At 38.6% G+C, this 18032-nt stretch overlaps 1 long non-coding RNA gene and 2 pseudogenes across 1 annotated transcript; 2 read left to right on the forward strand and 1 right to left on the reverse strand.

Moving 5' to 3' along the window:
- Nucleotides 1–6647: 6647 nt before the first annotated feature.
- LOC120290063 lies at nucleotides 6648–6742 on the reverse strand (annotated as a pseudogene).
- Nucleotides 6743–6938: 196 nt separating this feature from the next.
- On the forward strand, nucleotides 6939–8616 carry LOC120289534. Its single transcript, XR_005547565.1, has 3 exons — nucleotides 6939–7065; nucleotides 7596–7649; nucleotides 8442–8616. It is a non-coding gene; the product is annotated as an uncharacterized LOC120289534 (long non-coding RNA).
- A 3383-nt stretch (nucleotides 8617–11999) lies between these two features.
- Nucleotides 12000–17773, forward strand: LOC104447571 (annotated as a pseudogene).
- The last annotated feature ends 259 nt before the right edge of the window (nucleotides 17774–18032 follow it).

Here is an 18032-nt window from a genome sequence, read left to right on the forward strand (position 1 = left end):
GTAAAACAAACTCTAATCTATCCAACACCTTCTCAAATGCACTTTTCTTGAGACAACTTTTAAATCCTTCTAATCTATCTCACATGATCCTCATGCCAGGAATCTGAGTTGCCAAGTTGCTGCTCTCAAGTCCTTCATTTCAAACTCCTTTGACAATTGATGCTTCAATTTATTGATCTACCCCGTGCTAGATCTTGTAGTGGTCATATCATTCACATACAACAATCAAATAATATAGCAACCATTAGATTTCTTGAAGTAACAACATTAGTCTATTTCGCATCTAGTGAACTCATTATCGCACATAAATGTGTCGAATTTCTTATAGCACCATCTACAAGCCTGTTATAAATCATACAAACTTTCATTTAACTTGCAAACATAGTTCTATTTACCAAGAATTTGAAAACCTTCTGATTATACCATATATATACCTTCCTCTAAGTCACCAAGGAGGGGTGCAATCTTCACATTGAACTATTTTACAAATTTGGAGAAAAACTTTTACTAAAAATTTCCCTTTGTTCCTCTTGCTGCCATTGGTTTCTTCTTTGATCTCATACACCCGCTTGTTCTACAATGCCTTCTTTGCAAGTGTTATTTGGCACAACACCCAAGTTATATCTTCACGGGTGAATCCAACTCATCATATATTGTTATCTATACAAAATGCACAAATGAACAAGAGGAAGTAACCTTGGCTAATAGCTTGTGTTTAGGTCACCTCCACATGAATATTTGGCAGGGAAATGTCTATCTAGCCTCTCTAATCCATGGTTCTTAACTACAAATGACACTGCCCCACTTGCAACATTCTAGCAATGCCTAATCAGTCTTTGAATTAAATGCAGCATACACTAAAAAGTCATGTCTTGCGTATGAAAAAATCTCTTTTAGAAGGATACACTCAAAAATTTAACCTATCACGAGCAAGGCTTTTATACTTTACTAGTAACTTCAGTTTATATCTTCATTTGTCAATGATTACTGTATGTATAGTCAAAGATTATGATCGCGAATCCTCTGCACATTTAATATTCGTATTATAATAAACCCTTGAAAGTTTGGTCTCAGAAAAATATTCCATAAAATGGATGTCGTTGCGTGCAAAGTGACGATGAGGAAGAAAGAAACACTAAATTAAGGGAACGAGGGTGACGTCATGGAGAAGAAATGCACAAACTAACGAGAGTTAATAATAAACTAATAGCAATAAATAAATATGGGCTTAATAGAAAATTAAAAGAGCAATGTAAGCCTAATATAAGTAGACTTTGTTGATATTGTCTTACTATGAAGCCAAAGCTGATGTCCTTTTCATTTATTTATTTTTTCAGAAGATATGCTTGAGAAGATTGTACGCGTCTAACTATTTTCCGTACATCTTTAATATTACAACTGGTATCAATAAGCTAACAAAAAGTTGTCATGTACTGTCACCCAATTAATAAGGAACAACTCCGGTGTATTTTTTGCATCTAGGATTTACATATATAATAAATGAATCGACCATAAGTCCAATTATTTCCTTCACAGGCGAGATCAGAGGGTAATATGAATGTTTCATCATGTTCAACCAACATAAGATTTGGGAAAGTGTACAAGTTTAGTTTTATAAAATATAAATGAAATGCATGGCAAAAAATTTGTCTAATTAACGTTTAACATTTTACAGAGATTGCGTAAAAAGTAGGATCTCGACTCCCATCTTTCGTCATGTACCAGTCGTAATTGTCCATGAGAGGGATCTCTCTCTCTCTCTCTGAGCAATGAGAGACAAGGAGAGGGTTGTTTGAGAGATAAGAGGTGAGTGCAAAGCTTTATGTTGGTGGTTTCAAGACTACCTGACTTCTTACCAAACAGAACACTAGCAGCAAAACATTAGCAAAAAGTGCGCATGTAAATGAGCTCTGAAAGAATTTTTTGTATTTGGGAAGCAATTAATAGCAAAAGTACTTTATGTTTGATAAAAAAAAAAAACTCACTATATATGAGACACTTTATGATAGTCCAATATAATTATTTGACTACATATGGATTTTTGGTTATGCACATATCTCAATTGGTATTAATGTAGTTGCACAGCTTGGTGTAAAGTGTTCTAATTGAGACTGATGATGGATATGGGCTTATATATGGGAAGCTCCCCTCAATTGGGAATGAGAAACGTAAAAAAGAGTAGTCAGAGAAGAAGGCAAGGAAATAATTACATAAAAAATCCTTCAAAATAGTTAAGGGAAACTATATTGCTATACTAGGTAATCTTTTAACTATTATATCAAGTTATAATTACAAGAGAAATCATATTAATATACAACAAGAATTTAGGTTATAGAGTAATGGTGGAAATTATATGTATACTCCTTTAAAAATTCTTTCATTTATCAGATTTCACAACTCCATCCATCTCCTACTTTGAATCTAATCTTCAAAATGGTAATAGTCTCCACTCGTCTTTATAACCAAATTGTCCTAGTGTGGTGGCACCTTCTTATCACTAACCTTGGAGACAATGTAATGTACAACCTCAGTTCTCTGTTATGACACCCTTGGCTAATATATTTGTAATATTTTTTGTACGAAGAATCTTTTCAATGACAGCGTGTTATCATCCATCAGCTCAAAGATATGAAGATATTTCAACTAAAAGTGTTTTTTCCCTTAAGTGAAGTATTGGAATCTTTGCGAGACAAGTAGCATCCTGACTATCAATGAAAGGAACACTGCTATCATGCTTGTTACCTATCATCTTTAGAAAATTCTTCAACCAAATGATCTTATTGCTACCGTGCTTTAGTGGTTGAGAATGACACATACTTATGATGTTTGGAGTTCCAATTGACTGCAATGCCATTGAAGATTAAAAAAAAAGAAAAAAACCCCGATGTGCTCTTCCCATTGTCAATGTTACCACCAAGTTTTGTATTGACAAAGCCTTGTAAAGGCACATTATTTTTTATGAAAAAAAATGTAGTGCTCAAAGTACCTCTTAGGTATCTTAGTAGCTACTTTTATAGCCACTTTTATAGCTTCCCAATGCATCATTCTCGGATTAGCCATATATTAGTTCACAATCCCCCTTCATGAGCTATGTCTTGTCTGATACACACAACAGCATACATTAAACGATTGGTAGCTGACTCAAGGTACCTTGGCCATGTACTCCCACTCCTCATATGTTTAGTGACTGCTCCATTAAGAGTTTGAAATGACTTCCCTAATGAGCCATTATGGGCTTTGCACTTTGAACTCTGAATTTGTCTAACACTTACTCATTATACTTTTCTTGAGACATTTTAAGAAATCCTTTTGATCTATCTCGCACAATCATTAGACAATTGCTACTTTAGTATGTTAATTTCCTCATGCTTGTTCCTCCAACGACCATATTATATACATATAATGGCAAATTACTATGCTGGTTATCAAATTTCTTGAAGTCATAATAGTTATCCATTTTAGATCTAGTGAACCTATTACTGCACATTAATGAGTCAAAACTCTTCTACCATTGTCTAGGAGTCTATTTCAAACCACACAAGTTTTTCTTTAGCCTAGAGATACAGCTTTGTTTGCTAGGAACTTGAAACATTTTGGTTAAACCATGTAGATATGATCCTTTAAGTCACCAATGACGAATGCAATCTTCACATCTGAATGTTCTAGATATAAATTCTCAGTGGCAACAATATTCAACATAAGCCTAAACGTAGTCGACTTCACCATTGGGTTTTGTGTAGAAAACCTTTTACTACCAACCTCACTTTGCTTGTTCCCATCAGGTTTTCTTTGAACCTATTGCCTCACCTTTTACCTCTTGTAGGCGACTCATCCTATATTGCTAATCCCACTTAATAGAATCTTGAACCTGCATTGCTTCTGAAAAATATTCTGGTCAGCCAACATCAATTAAAAGCAAATAATTCAATGATTAAGAATGCCTCTACACAGATTTAGATGTTCTATTGGATTTTCTCAAAGTGGTTCAGACATAGGTGGTTTTCATTTTGATTCTCAATCAGTTTATAACAATAGCTTCAGGATTCCTAACTAGAATATTCTTAGAATCTCCCTCTGATACAATCTCTTTAGTCCCCTTTGTTTGTTTCCTCACACTAGATCCTACCATAGATTTGTCTTTGTACAATATACTTCCATTGACCCTAACATCATCAATTTTTGTTAGTTTCCTACTTTATTCATCTCAAAGTCGATTGCCAAAATGGTCGAAACCATACTAGCCTTTGCATGAAGTTTGTCTCTAGTTTCGAAATCCACGAGCAGATCTGGAAACCCAGCACGAAACTTTCAGTTGCGACATGAACTTGACGTGGCAGAATCCGATGCGAAATGCACAAGCAAACAAGAGTTAACGAAAAACTAATACCAGCAAATAAAACTATAGTGAATGTCAAATCAAAAGATCTGCCAGGCCTAAGAAAATTAGTTTTTGTTGATACGGAGCTATAGAATGGAGTCAAAGCTTATGTCGTTTTCATGTCCTAATGTTATGGTTGAGAAGATTCCTTGGCTGTACTTGTTTCCGCTCATCTTCGACACGGCAACCGGCCTCAACAAGCTGCCAAGAACTGTCATGTACTGTCACCCAATTAATGAGAATTGCGCATGTTTTAGTTTCATAAACTTCTTAATTGTTCACTAGAGCGATCTTCAGGGTACTCACGCGACAAAAGGCGATGATAAAACTTCACGTCAATGATTCCAAGACCACCCAACCTCTTACCGAACAGAGCAATAGTAGCAAAAAATGAAACCGGCGAGAGCATGCCCGTAAATCAGCTTTGTTAGGAATTTTTCTGTAAATGGGCAGCCATTAATAGCAAAATTACCTTGTGTTAGCTAAAGAAAGACTCACTATATATGAGACGTTTTATGATAGTCCATTATAGTTATGGGGATAATCGTTTGACAAGTTATAAACTTATTGTATGACGGCCAAGTCAATCCTAAAATTTTTAATTTTGTCAATTTAGTTACAAACCTTTTGACGATTTGTCAATATAGTCATTCCAATTACTTTTGGTTGGAAATCGCCGAAGCGACAGTTTAGTCATTATTGGCCATCCTACATGGCCATATGAGGTTGACCAGCATTAATGCAAACAATTTTTGCATATAGAGAGGGAGACTTAAATAAGGATCATGCTAGGTTTGATGAATTCACAAGCTTGATGTGCGTTTGATGAAACAAGACCTAACTAGCGACTTTATTACTACGTAGACATGATGCACTAGCTTAGCTAATCTTGTACGGCAGCAATTAAGTTGGATGGACGAATCATGCACTACCATGGTTTTTCTTGTTGTTGGAAGAGCAAGTCCATATTTCATTCATGTCCCTTGATCTAAACGCTTCCTTGAAACTTCGACTGACACTTTCTTGGATTTGATTTCTCGCGAACTCCAAAATCTCGACAAGGCCTGCGACCTTTGCTGTTCGAGAAATGCATGAAGCGATTCAACGTTGCATGGTGATCGTAATCAAGAGATTAAATTGTATCTTTGTGTCGTACGATCTTTTCCTTTTTCCCTCTTTTCACGTCACTAGTTATGTAACATCCCGGGCCCCACTGTGTAATATTGTCCGCTTTGGGTCACCCACCCTGGCGCGGACGCACCGCCATCCCAGCCACGGTCTTTTCCCTCACGGCTTTAAAACGCGTTATGCAGGGGCAGAGGGCCATCTCTCGGGCCTTCCCTCTCCCAAGCCATAATATTGTCCGCTTTGGAGGCGTGGCCCACCGGCCCACCCTCCCTCACGGCTTTGTTTTCAGCGTAGCGAAAGCGTACGTGAAACGCGTTACACAGTTAGATGGACCAAAGTCTTATAAGCTGACCAAGACCTCCCTCCCTAGGCGATGTGGGACAAGAGAGGAAGTTATTACACTCTCCACATCTTAACAGAATAGCGTCCTCGCTATGGCCCCACGGGCGTCAGAACAGCATTCGAGCTGTGGTCCCACACGCGGTCGGGAGTCGGCTCTGATATTGTCCCGGGTCCCACTGTATAATATTGTCCGCTTTAGGTCACCTGCCCTGGCGCGGACGCACCGCCATCCCAGCCACGGTCTTTTCCCTCACGGTTTTAAAACGCGTTATGCAGGGGCAGAGGGCCATCTCTCGGGCCTTCCCTCTCCCAAGCCATAATATTGTCCACTTTGGAGGCGTGGCCCGCCGGCCCACCCTCCCTCACGGCTTTGTTTTCAGCGTAGCGGAAGCGTACGTGAAACGCGTTACACAGTTAAAGGGACCCAAACCTTATAAGTTAACCAAGACTTCCCTCCCTAGGCGATGTGGGACAAGAGATGAGGTTGTTACAATACCATTTGTAACGACCCGGGCCCACTGTGTGATATTGTCCGCTTTGGACACTAAGTCTTCACGGCTTTAAAACGCGTCACACAAATTAAGGGGGCGCAAGCCATTATAAACTGGCCCTGTACTCTCTCCCTAAGTGATGTGGGACAAGAGGGAGAGGACTCCTTCCTTGCGCACGTCCGGGGACCGAGGCGCATACGCACCGCCATCCCTCCTCCCCGCGCACCACCGCTCGGGCCGTCACACTCTCCCCCCCTAGCAGAACAGCGTCCTCGCTGTGGCCCCACACGCTGTCGGGAGTCGGCTCTAATACCATTTCTCGATTTGTGCGTGTCATCCTTGCGCAGGGGCCATGCTAATCTTCTCTGTATCGTTCCAATTTTATCGGATGTCTCCATGTAACATTAGGCTAGTGGGCCCCAAAAGAAGAAACGGAAAAAGAAGTTTTAAATTGCCCAAAAGAAGAAACGGAAAAAAAAAGTTTTAAATTGCCCAAAAGAAGGCTCCAAAAGAAGAAACGGAAAAAGAAGTCGAAAAGTTAATAACGCAAGAAAAAGAAAAAGGAGATGGGAGAGGGCTCGGCTAAATAGAAGCTGAGAGTTTCCTCAACCAAAAAGAAAAGAAAGAAAAGAAGAAGAAGAAGAAGAGAAAGGGGAAGAAAGGAAAGAAGTTTTAGCACGTGCACGCCTCGGATGCCTTGCCAAGCCAACTCGACTCCATAACCCGGTAAGAGATCAAGCCCCTCGTTTGTCCGATTGAGGTAATTTTTGGATTTAGGACTCAAATTCGGAATTTTTGGAAAATCGAGCGGCGAAGTCTAATTTTGGAGTCGTTGAGCCGCGTATTTTTGTAAGAATGGTAATTTAGGGTGTTGTGGAGCCATGGGATTTTACGGATCGTGATTTGAGCTTATGGTTTGTCCGAAACAAAATTCCAAAGTTTCCCGCGCGCAGTGAACAATCGTTCCAAAGTTTCGGCTTGATTTTGGGATGGCCAATTTGAGATTCTTGTAATATGTGTCAAGGGCTCTCTATTGACTATAAGTACGTTCGGATCGGGGTTCGGAAGAGAAAGTTAAGGCTCGATCAAGTTTTGTGCTTAAACTTCATGTTGCGAATGGCTTAAACAATCGCTTTGGTTATGCGACTTGTTAGCGCACAGAAGTCCTTTTGTTAGAGTTAAGGCGTAACTTAGTCATTTTGTAGTCGAGATAGAATTTTATTAGATTTTAACATTATTCTTCGGTTATTTGATAGGGCTTTGAGTTCGACGATACAAGTATCGTTTGTCATTTGGTTGTAGACGATAAGGTGAGTGGTACTATATCTTCTTTGGTTTTTATAAAATCATGTCTTTAAGTATATATATTGAATTGAGAAGGGCATTTTTATTGCATAAAAGCTAGATCGAGCAAAGCTACCCTTTGGTTGATTGTGAATCTTTGAAAAGCACATTATACAAGGTTTGTGGAGAAACATATATGAAATTGCTTTGCGACTGATTTATAAAAAGGTTTATGATGATTTGAGAAACGGATATGAAATGGATGATGGGCTATGTTGCAAAATGTTATTTGTTTGGTTTAAGACATTGATTTATGGATTGGGTTTCTAGTATTGGAGAATGGTTATTTATGCTCAATGTGACTGTGAACCCAATGAGGGGTTTTTGGGGTATGCATACCAGGTTTAGGATATTCTTCTGGGCCTAGCCACCGGCTTTGTAGGTGGAGACCTTGCCAAGGGGAGAATCTTGGTCGCCTTGTCACAGGGCGTTGTGTCGTGACCATGGTTAGTTATTGAGCAAAAGATTGATCAATGGATAGACCATTGATATGTGTTTTTGATGGAGATTATTCAATGGATTTGACCATTGATACTTGAATTTTGATGGCGATTCAAATGAGTTTTCCATATTACTATAAATCTTGATGATAAGAAATAACTCTTATAAGATTCAATACTTATTTTATATATTGAGTTGGCTTACGAAGTTTGGTATTGTTTTGTATACATGCATAGTGGTTGTTCGATCTGCTTAGAAGATATGTACTACTCACTGAGCTGTGGTTGCTCATCCCATTCCTCCTTTAATCTTTTCAGGTTCCTCAGCTAGTGGTGAATAGAGCGAGTGCGCCATCGTGGGAAACTTTTGGGGAGTTCTATTTTGTTTTTGGTATGGTTTAAGGAAGTGGTGCAAATGATCCTTACTAGTGGAATCGTCTAAGTTTTGAAGTATATCTTTTCTCTTTTTGATGGATTATAGAAACTCTGATGTTGCAACCAATTTGAAGGTTTATCTGATATTTATATATATAAGTTAATATCAGTTTGTTGGTTGTGTTTGAGGCTGCGTCCTTTGTAAAGAAGGACGGCCGTGTCACCCCCATTCTTTGTAGTTTTTGGGGTGTGACAAGTTATATAAAAACTGATAGGTTCAAGTGAATATCGGTCATAAAAAAGTAGACGTGGATGTCGATCTACCGAAAATTTGCAAACGTGATATGTTCATAATTGTGTATCTAAGTTATCATCCTCCATTCATAGTAGATTTATGAAGCCCATATCAGATTAACCATTACCATAACTGAAAGTTTGATGCTGTAACGGGTACCAAGTGAAGGGATGTGCTAGTTGGTGAATATTCAAAGGCTCACGTTATGAGGTACTGTGAATCTCGGATTTTGTTGATGGGAGAAAATTGCTAGTGATTCTGAAATCTGCTGTTGATAAAGGGGTTGAAACTTGGGGTTCTGCTCTTGTTGGCCAAGAAGTCTTGGGGAGGAAGAAATTCAGTGTGGTGTGATTTTTCCGCTGCTGACATGCTGACGGCGGAGTTGAGGGTAGTGAGATTGAGAACGGACTGTCCTTGTTCAAACTCCCCATAGCTACAACTTGTCATCGTGCTATTGAGACTGGTCCTTCGAATAATGTCCATTTTCCTGAGCCAAAGAGTTCAGATACTGACACTTTTGGTACTCCTATCTGGATCAAGTTACTCTTAAATTCCTCTAGTTCTTATGTCTTTGGAGGGACTCAGTTATGTTTCAGATGCCATTGAATTACTCCTTTGCAGGCACGAAAACTGACTTCTTTCTGTCTGCAAGTTGTTGGAACATAATCAGAATCAGAAAGCAGAAGACTCATCAGCATAAGGTGGCATCGTTCCATCCCATCTTCCTGAGTCAAAGAGTCTTGATATTGATACTTCTCGTACTCCTATCTGGGTTAAGTTACTAAAAGTTCCTCCAACTCTTAGGTCTTTGAAGGGACTTAGTTATGTTTCACATGCTAATAAGTACTCCTTTGCAGGCGTAAAAACTGGCTTCTTTTAATTTGCAAGTTGTTGGAACATGATCATAGTGAGAAGCAGAAGGTTTTTCCTTTTTTAGGTGGAAGAGAAAGCAGACGGTTAATCAGCATAAGTTGTCGTCGTTCCATCCCTGCATGCCAAGGTTTGGTTTCATGATTTCGATGGGCATGCTTGATGAGCTGCAGACTTTGCACAGGACGAGAACGTGGAGATCTGTCTACGATCTCTTGTTTTTGTGTAGTTTAGCTGCTGAATTGCTAGAACATTTGTTTACATGATATTGACAATTATCTGTCATGCATGATATTGAAATAATCATAAGCAGTGATAAAAGTATAGATTATTGGATTGACACACAATAAGAAATTATTTTTTTATTCCCAATCTTTTAATAAGGTCTTCTATGTTGGAAGTGCCTTGTCTCGTATAAAATAGACGGGTTTGTATAGGCCAATTGAAGTCTTCTACTCTTACAAATGAAAACGATGGGCTCAGTGGGCTAAGCCCTAATAGACCTGCTTGCAAGTGCATGAGAACCAAATTTGGTACCATTAAAAAATTATTATTAACCGACCAAAAAAAAAAAAAAACAATTATTATTTTTTATTTATTAAATTCGAATTTATAATTATAAGATGACCTTTTTGTCCTATTGAAATAGTGTGACCGTTCACGATAGAATTTTTATTATTTTATTTTGAATTTTATTTTTTCTATCTATTAGTTATTAGGCGCTCTTACAACTTTTGAAATGTTGTATTTGTTCAAATGTTAGTTTTTAGAAGTTATAAAATTCAGAAGAAAAAATTATTATTTAATATTATTTTTTATAATACAAATTTTCACTATGTCTTTTGAGAAAGCATCTATTTACAATGCAACCTTTCCCGAAGCATCTATTCTTATAGACTGATAGAAATTTGTCATTTTCTGTCTCGCATTTTTTTCTTGTTGATTTTTCTTTCTCAAAGTACAGCTTTTGTTTTTAATTATTTCATTTTGAGAGTTCTTGGAGAAATACCAGAATTATTATCTAGTATTCTTATTGAGACTTTATTGTATCTTGAAGGATTTTTACCATTAATCATTAGCAATGTTGTGGGGTCAATAATTCTTTAAAGACAAGTGTCGTTTCGCATCTTAAAGTCGGATTCCGTTATTTCCCAATTGATTTTTTTACCAAAATTCTAATTATTATAATTAGAGGCCCTTAATGGACCCATATGCGAGCTGGCCCAACTTCTGCTGAACCCAAAGTTCTTGGTAGGCTAGACAAATCCCAAGGCCTGCCTTGGACCGGTGTCTTTTAATTAATCCTTGTCTCATTATCTATGCTTTTTTTGGGGGGTCAATAGAAGAAATAAACATATGCTCACTCGAATCCTTGAATTCAATCGTCGATTTGCAGGGGAGAAAGTTACTGAGACTAAAGCAAAGAAAAAAGTGATATAATCATATCATGTTGAATGGTAGACAAGGGCCATGACATAGACGAAGCTTTCCGTGAGTAATGTTAAGTGATTTATTAAGCATATTGCAAAACTAGTTTATAAAGGGTAACGACAATTACACAGGTGTCATGATCATGACATGAAAACGATTATTTGAAAGTGCATATATCTTCCCCCTCCACATTTGCGATCATGCCGTGCATTCAATTTAATAGTGCCGCCAATCAAAAAAGTATTAAATTATGATTCGAATATGAGTTCATAAAAAAAAAATCCTTAGATAATTACGGCATCAAGCCCGAGATCTCCAAGGTTCACACTTGATCTCAGGCTTGGGCTCATCCTGATCGGTGGCCACCGTCAGCCCCCAGCAATTGGGCGGGTAGCGATGTGGAGGTGGTGGGAGAGAGAGAGGTGGGGGAGAGCGGCTGCTGTGTACTGCGGTCGAGGACCTCGACGCTTAAAATCAAGACAACTTTGACCGTAAAAACATAAAAAGAAGACAAAAAGCAAAAGCAAGCAATTGTCTTGTCGTCATGATTCGATAGAAATGGAAGGGGCGGTAGTAATACTCAACGAAGGGCGGGGAGAGTCTCCTCGTCACGTTTTAGCTCTTTGTGCGAAACGTCCATTTCCATTCGCCCTGCTCCGGGCATATATTCTTGAACATCTATTAAACTGAGATCAAGTTGCTTGACTAAACTTCACCGCAAAATCCAAATAAAAGGACAAATCGAAAAGAAAAACTATAAACTCGTTCCGTAATCGACTTGATTTTCTACATAAACCGTCCATACACATCTCAATATACATCGTCAAGACCTCACAACCCAAAGCGTCCAAACATACCTTAGAGAAGACAGCACCTTTCGCCATTGCAACCTCCGGTGCCGTCGAATGGCATCAGAGCTTGGATACGAGCCGCCGCTCCAGCCAGTGATCGACCCTTCCCGTGCGAGGACCCCCGAGCACCACCTCGTCCCCGTCATCAAGACACTCAAGTCGTCCATCCTGACCCGGCTCCAGGCTGGCTACTTCCGCATCAGCCTCTCCCTCGTGAGCCAGGCCTTGCTGTGGAAGATCCTCCGCCGCCCGTCGCCGACGCCTGACGACTCGCTACCCCTCGAGTATCTCTCTCATGTGATCCCTCACATGACATTCATGATCTTCTGGGGCTTCGCCCTGTTGGTCCAGATCTCCCTCTCCTTCCTCTATATTCTCCAGTGTTTCTTTCACTTTGGCCTGGTGAGGGCGGAGTTCCAGCTGTTGGGAAAATATAGTTTCGAATTGGGTAGAACAATGAAGTCGGATTTTAGAGTAATCAAATCGGACTTTGAGGCGTGATATCACTTTCTTTAAGGATTTATTTGCCCCACAAAGTTGCTAATGGTTACCGGCAAATTTCCTCCATGATACAACAAAGTCTCAAAATTGAGAATACTAGATAGGATTTCTAGTATTTCTCCAGGGTCTCTCATAAGAAATAATTAAAAACAATGGCTATAGTTTCTTTCGAAAGAAGACGAAAAAAAAAATGAAAGAAGATCATCATTTGATCTCAAAACAAATGTACTTATATATGTCTTTCGAATAGAGGCAACTCTTCAAAAGATTACAAAAAAGAACAAAGGCAACCTTCGGGAAAGGTTACAAAATGAACAAGTACGTCTCAAAGGTTACGTTGAAAGGACATAAAAAATTCGAAATTAAATAAATAAATAAAAATTGTAACTTCTTGTGAATAGTCGCATTGTTTTAACAAGACTATATAATTAATTTTTACATAAATAAATCCGAATTTTTTTCAATAAATAAAAATAATGATCATTGGTTAGTGTCAAATCTTGTCCATGTGCGCACTCACATCTATTCACGATGTGGGACAAGACACCTCTTCATTTGTTTTATAAAAAAATTACCAACAATCTCCCACTTTTGTTTATAAAACAAAAACAAAAGATAAAACGTTAGAAATATACAGCCAAAATTTCCATGAGATTAATATACATACATAAAGGTCTCTTTCGAGTTAAACCTTTACTTAGTGCAAGTATCTCAAAGCTCTATCAAAGTGATAAGTAGCTCGGCTTTAAACTTGTACTTTTATATGATAGAACCGGACATACCGCACATACATTAACCTCTTGTTTCAACGAGAAGTTCTATATTACTCTGCACTATTATGGCATTGTGCTTGATCCTATTTCATGAGCTCTCTAGAAAGCAACCCTAACTTTCGTAAGAAGCAGCACTACTTTTAAGCTCATATAAGTGAAATATCTACCATGTGTTTCTGTTACTATCAACACATTACAAATTTGTATCATACTTCATTAAGAATTCAATTCAACCTATAAAACGTAACAGACGATATTGACTTCTCATATTAGAGCTACGTCAGTATCGAACAATCACATTCAATAAATTGTTCTTACCCATTAAACCTTGTAACTAGTGATATTCTAGAAAAAGGTTGGGTTACCATTATTGGTGATTTTAATTAAAGGGTTTCAGCCCCATTTCTTGTGAGGTCATTATTACCATATGTTTTGGTAAAGCCTTCGTCAATGGATCGGGAAGATTATTACTTAACCTCACGTAGACAATTGTTATGGTACCATCTTTAATCAATTGTCTCATACATTCATGTCTCATATTAATATGTCTAGACTTACAATTATAGGTTCTACTATAGGCTCTTGCTAAAGTAGCCTGACTATCACAATGGATAGAAATAGGAGGCATAGGACTAGGCCACAATTTGATATTCAATAACAAATTCATAGTCCATTCAGCCTCTTTCCCAAAATCTGCTAAAGCAACGATTCAAATTTCATAGTTGAGTGAATTATGCACATTTGTTTTTTGCTCGCCCAAGAAACAACACATTCACGTAATGTGAAAATCCATCTAGATTTTTATTTCCCATACTTGTAATCCAACTAGCATCGGTGTATCTTTCTAATACATCCGAATAATTATTATAGAACAATCACAATTTTTTTTCTTAAAATAATCAAAAATTCTAATAATAGCCTTTCAATGTTTTACATTTGGATTACTAGTGCACTCACTCAACTTGCACAAAATTAGATCTAGTTTAATGCATCGCATACATTAAAGATCTTATAGCACTAACATATTTAAATTGTGCTATTGCTCTACTAGTATTTTAATTTAATACTGAATCAAATGGAGTACACATTTCTTTGAAGCCAAGATGTTTAAATTTATACAACATCTTCTCCATGTAATCACTTTAGCTCAAAGAATAACCCCCGCTATTTTTTTTTAATTTTAATATTTAAGATAGTATCTGTTTCACCCAAATCTTTCATTTTGAAAATGAAAGTCAGATACTTCTTAATCTCAATGATTCTCGTCATATTAGTTCCAGAGTCCCCTCTAGACATAACCCCACTTCAAGAATATTCCAAGAGGTACTTAATCGAAAATATGCATCATCAAATTTTCATCCTTGATGAAATACATACATCAAAATAGTAAATCAATGTAATTATACTCTCTTGGCTCATTTATGCTATTCCATAGAATCAAATCTATGAGGAGCAAGGAAAGCAAAGTAAACACATTAGAACCAAACAAGGGACACCTGAAATCCCATTCAATATCTCTATTTCACCTCCATAAATAGAGCACTACATATTAGCCTATGCATGTAATGACATTCTCTAACAATCCAATAAACGCGAGCAAATCGAGTATGTAGGTATCAAAAGTGCATAACAGGAATTGAGAGAAGCGAAAAGAAGATTCCGGCAATTCTAGGAATGGAATCAACAACACCATATAATCCAAAACCTAAAAGGTATAATCAGAGCCATACCTCATTTCTTCATGATTGTTGGTGAGCGACTAGAGCGGCACCGGCGAAATTGGACTAAAACGGACAAGGCACCGAAGGGCCTTGTTTGAAGTCGCCGAGTCCATGAACTAACCTTGTTAATAGATTGGCAATTGGATTGATGACAAACGCTTCGGTTATCATTGACGATCAGAGTCACGGTCAACAGAAAGATCTCGATCGACTCTAACTTCATTGTAGCAAAAATAAATCCTTAAAATTGTTGGATATATGTAGCTTTGAATTGGGTAGAACAATGAAATCGGATTTTAGAGTAATCAAATCGGACTTTGAGGCATGATATCACTTTCTTTAAGGATTTATTTGCCCCACAAAGTTGCTAATGGTCACCAGCAAATTTCCTCCACGATACAACAAAATCTCAAAATTGAGAATACTAGATAGCAATTCTAGTTTTTCTCCAGGGTCTCTCATAAGAAACAATTAAAAACAATGGCTGTAGTTTCTTTTGAAAGAAGACGAAAAAAAAAATGAAAGAAGATCATCATTTGATCTCAAAACAAATGTACTTATATATGTCTTTCGAATAGAGGCAACTCTTCAAAAGATTACAAAAAAGAACAAAGGCAACTTTTCGGGAAAGGTTACAAAATGAACAAGTACGTCTTAAATGTTACGTTGAAAGGACATAAAAAATTCGAAATTAAATAAATAAATAAAAATTGTAACTTCTTGTGAATTGTCGCATTGTTTTAACAAGACTATATAATTAATTTTATATAAATAAATCCGAACTTTTTTCAATAAATAAAAATAATGATCATTGGTTAGTGTCAAATCTTGTCCACGTGTGCACTCACATCTATTCACGATGTGGGACAAGACACCTTTTCATTTTTTTTATAAACAAATTACCAACACCAGCACCACGTCGGAGTGAACTACCTATTCGCACCGTGGATAGTGTGGCTCGTGCTGCTCCAGGCTGCCGACTTCATGTCGGACCTGCCGAAGACGACGTTGTACCTCGTCCTCTGGTGGGCCTTCTCGGTCCCCGTGATCCTGCTCGACGTAAAGGTCTACAAGCAGTGGTTCATGACCGAGAGGCGGTTCCTCTCGATGGTGGCCAACCCGACGAGCTAGCTCTCGGTGGTGGGGAACCTGGTGGCCGCGCGGGCTGCGGCCGAGATGGGGTGGCGCGAGACCGCAGTCTGCATGTTCTCGCTTGGGATGGCGCATTACCTGGTGTTGTTCGTCACTTTGTACCGGTGGTTGTCCGGCGGCGACAAGCGGCTGGCGATGCTGAGGCCGGTCTTCTTCCTGTTCTTCGCCGCGCCGAGCAAGTCGAGCGTCGCCTGGAAGTCCATCGCCGGCGAGTTCAACATCGCGTCGAAGATGCTCTTCTTCCTCTCCCTCTTTCTGTTCACCTCTCTGGTAATCAGCACTTACCTTCCCTTCGTCTCTCTAGTTGATACGCAAATCTTTCATGCTGCAGCAGCAGGCTCATTTACAACCAATCAAAGTGCAGAAAAATCTGTGCAGGGTTGCTGACTCGAGTTTCGATGTAGTAGGTGTCGGGGTACGTCTAGCTTAAATTCATTATTTATATGGAGTTTCATAAGATAATATCTTCAATCGACTAGTATCATGACTAAGCTTTGAAGAGGTGATCTGGCGAAAGTTCTCCAAACCATTTCTCCAAAATAATTATAACTTGGTAGATTACAATAATAGATTGTATCATGACGACTGACTTTCTAACTCCATCAAATTTTTAATAGACAAACGGAGGGACATAAGTAAAAAATGAAAGGGAGTTGTCCTTTAAAATGAGACATAAGAATCTGATATCGATTTGGGAATCGAAATCGTGCCTACCCATTATTAGATAAAGTCTAAATATTTACCTAAAAGCTTCCAAGTTATAGTAGAAGATGCTTATGCAAACAAAATTTTCCTGAAAATTGAAGTAGTGCGCATTTGATGTCGAAGTGGACAAACCTTGTTGTACATATTTTTGTATGATGTTTCTTTAGCAACATTTTCTTTCCACTCTCTCTTGTCCCCTTCATCAGATTCGTCCGTGGAAATTGTGTACCAGGAAATTGGCTCTCTCCGTTGTGTGGATCGTACCATAGTTTAAGGGTCTAAAATGTCAAGCCCACTCAAGAAAAACATTCAATAAACTAAAATTTCCCCCTCGATTAAGGCAACTGGGTTACGCAACTTTCTTGCGTGACTTTTGACCCCAGTTACAAAATACTCATCGTTTATTAATTTATTACCTACAAAAATCTTTAAAATATACAGCTTCCGCCAGCTACTTTCGAAAGAGATGACGCAATATCGGGTATGACCAATAAATTAGGGTTTCAGTTGACATGCATTCTTTAATCTTGGGTAAATTTTTTTAAACTATTGAACTAGGGTTTGTCTTGTGGTGGCGTCGAAGCAGGCATGCAGACTGGCGCTCTTCAAGAAATCGATGAGGAAATTCTTGGCCTTCTTGGCCTTGGCGTACTCGTTCCCGCTGACCTTCTTGGCCTTGGCGTCGTCGGAGTACGCGCAGGAGGTGAAGGGCCCGATCGCTTCTGGGCTCATGCTCGTGCTGTCTGCACTCTCGTTCCTGGTCCTTCTTGGCCTAATCCTGCTTACCATGCTCAACGCCGAGCGGCTCTTCCGCGAGGACGACCCAATCCTGCGCTTCGACAAAGGGAAGAGAGCATGGAACTAGTCACTCAGATGGTTTCCCGGTCTGTAACTTATAATTAAGGATGGGTTAAGGAAGAGATACACGTATGTTGCCATGGTTTTGTATCTTTAGCTCATCCACAGAGCAACTGCGGTGTTTAATGCATGTGCTCTTCGTATCCAGGGATATATTAGTAGTGTGTGTGATTTAGTGAGATCAGTGCCAACTGATCGAAAATCGTAAATTTTGATATGAGAGCATGATTTAAGATTTAAATATTCTAACTCTATTTACTCAACCATTGGGTTTTGCTCCACCCTTCCAATATGAAAATGAGAGGTGGGGAATTCGAATCTCCATCTCAGGGAGGGTTGTGGTGGGAACAATTTAGTTTCAAGTGTGAGTTTTGACT

Source organism: Eucalyptus grandis, chromosome 11, assembly GCF_016545825.1.
Source record: "Eucalyptus grandis isolate ANBG69807.140 chromosome 11, ASM1654582v1, whole genome shotgun sequence".
Classification (NCBI taxonomy): domain Eukaryota; kingdom Viridiplantae; phylum Streptophyta; class Magnoliopsida; order Myrtales; family Myrtaceae; genus Eucalyptus; species Eucalyptus grandis.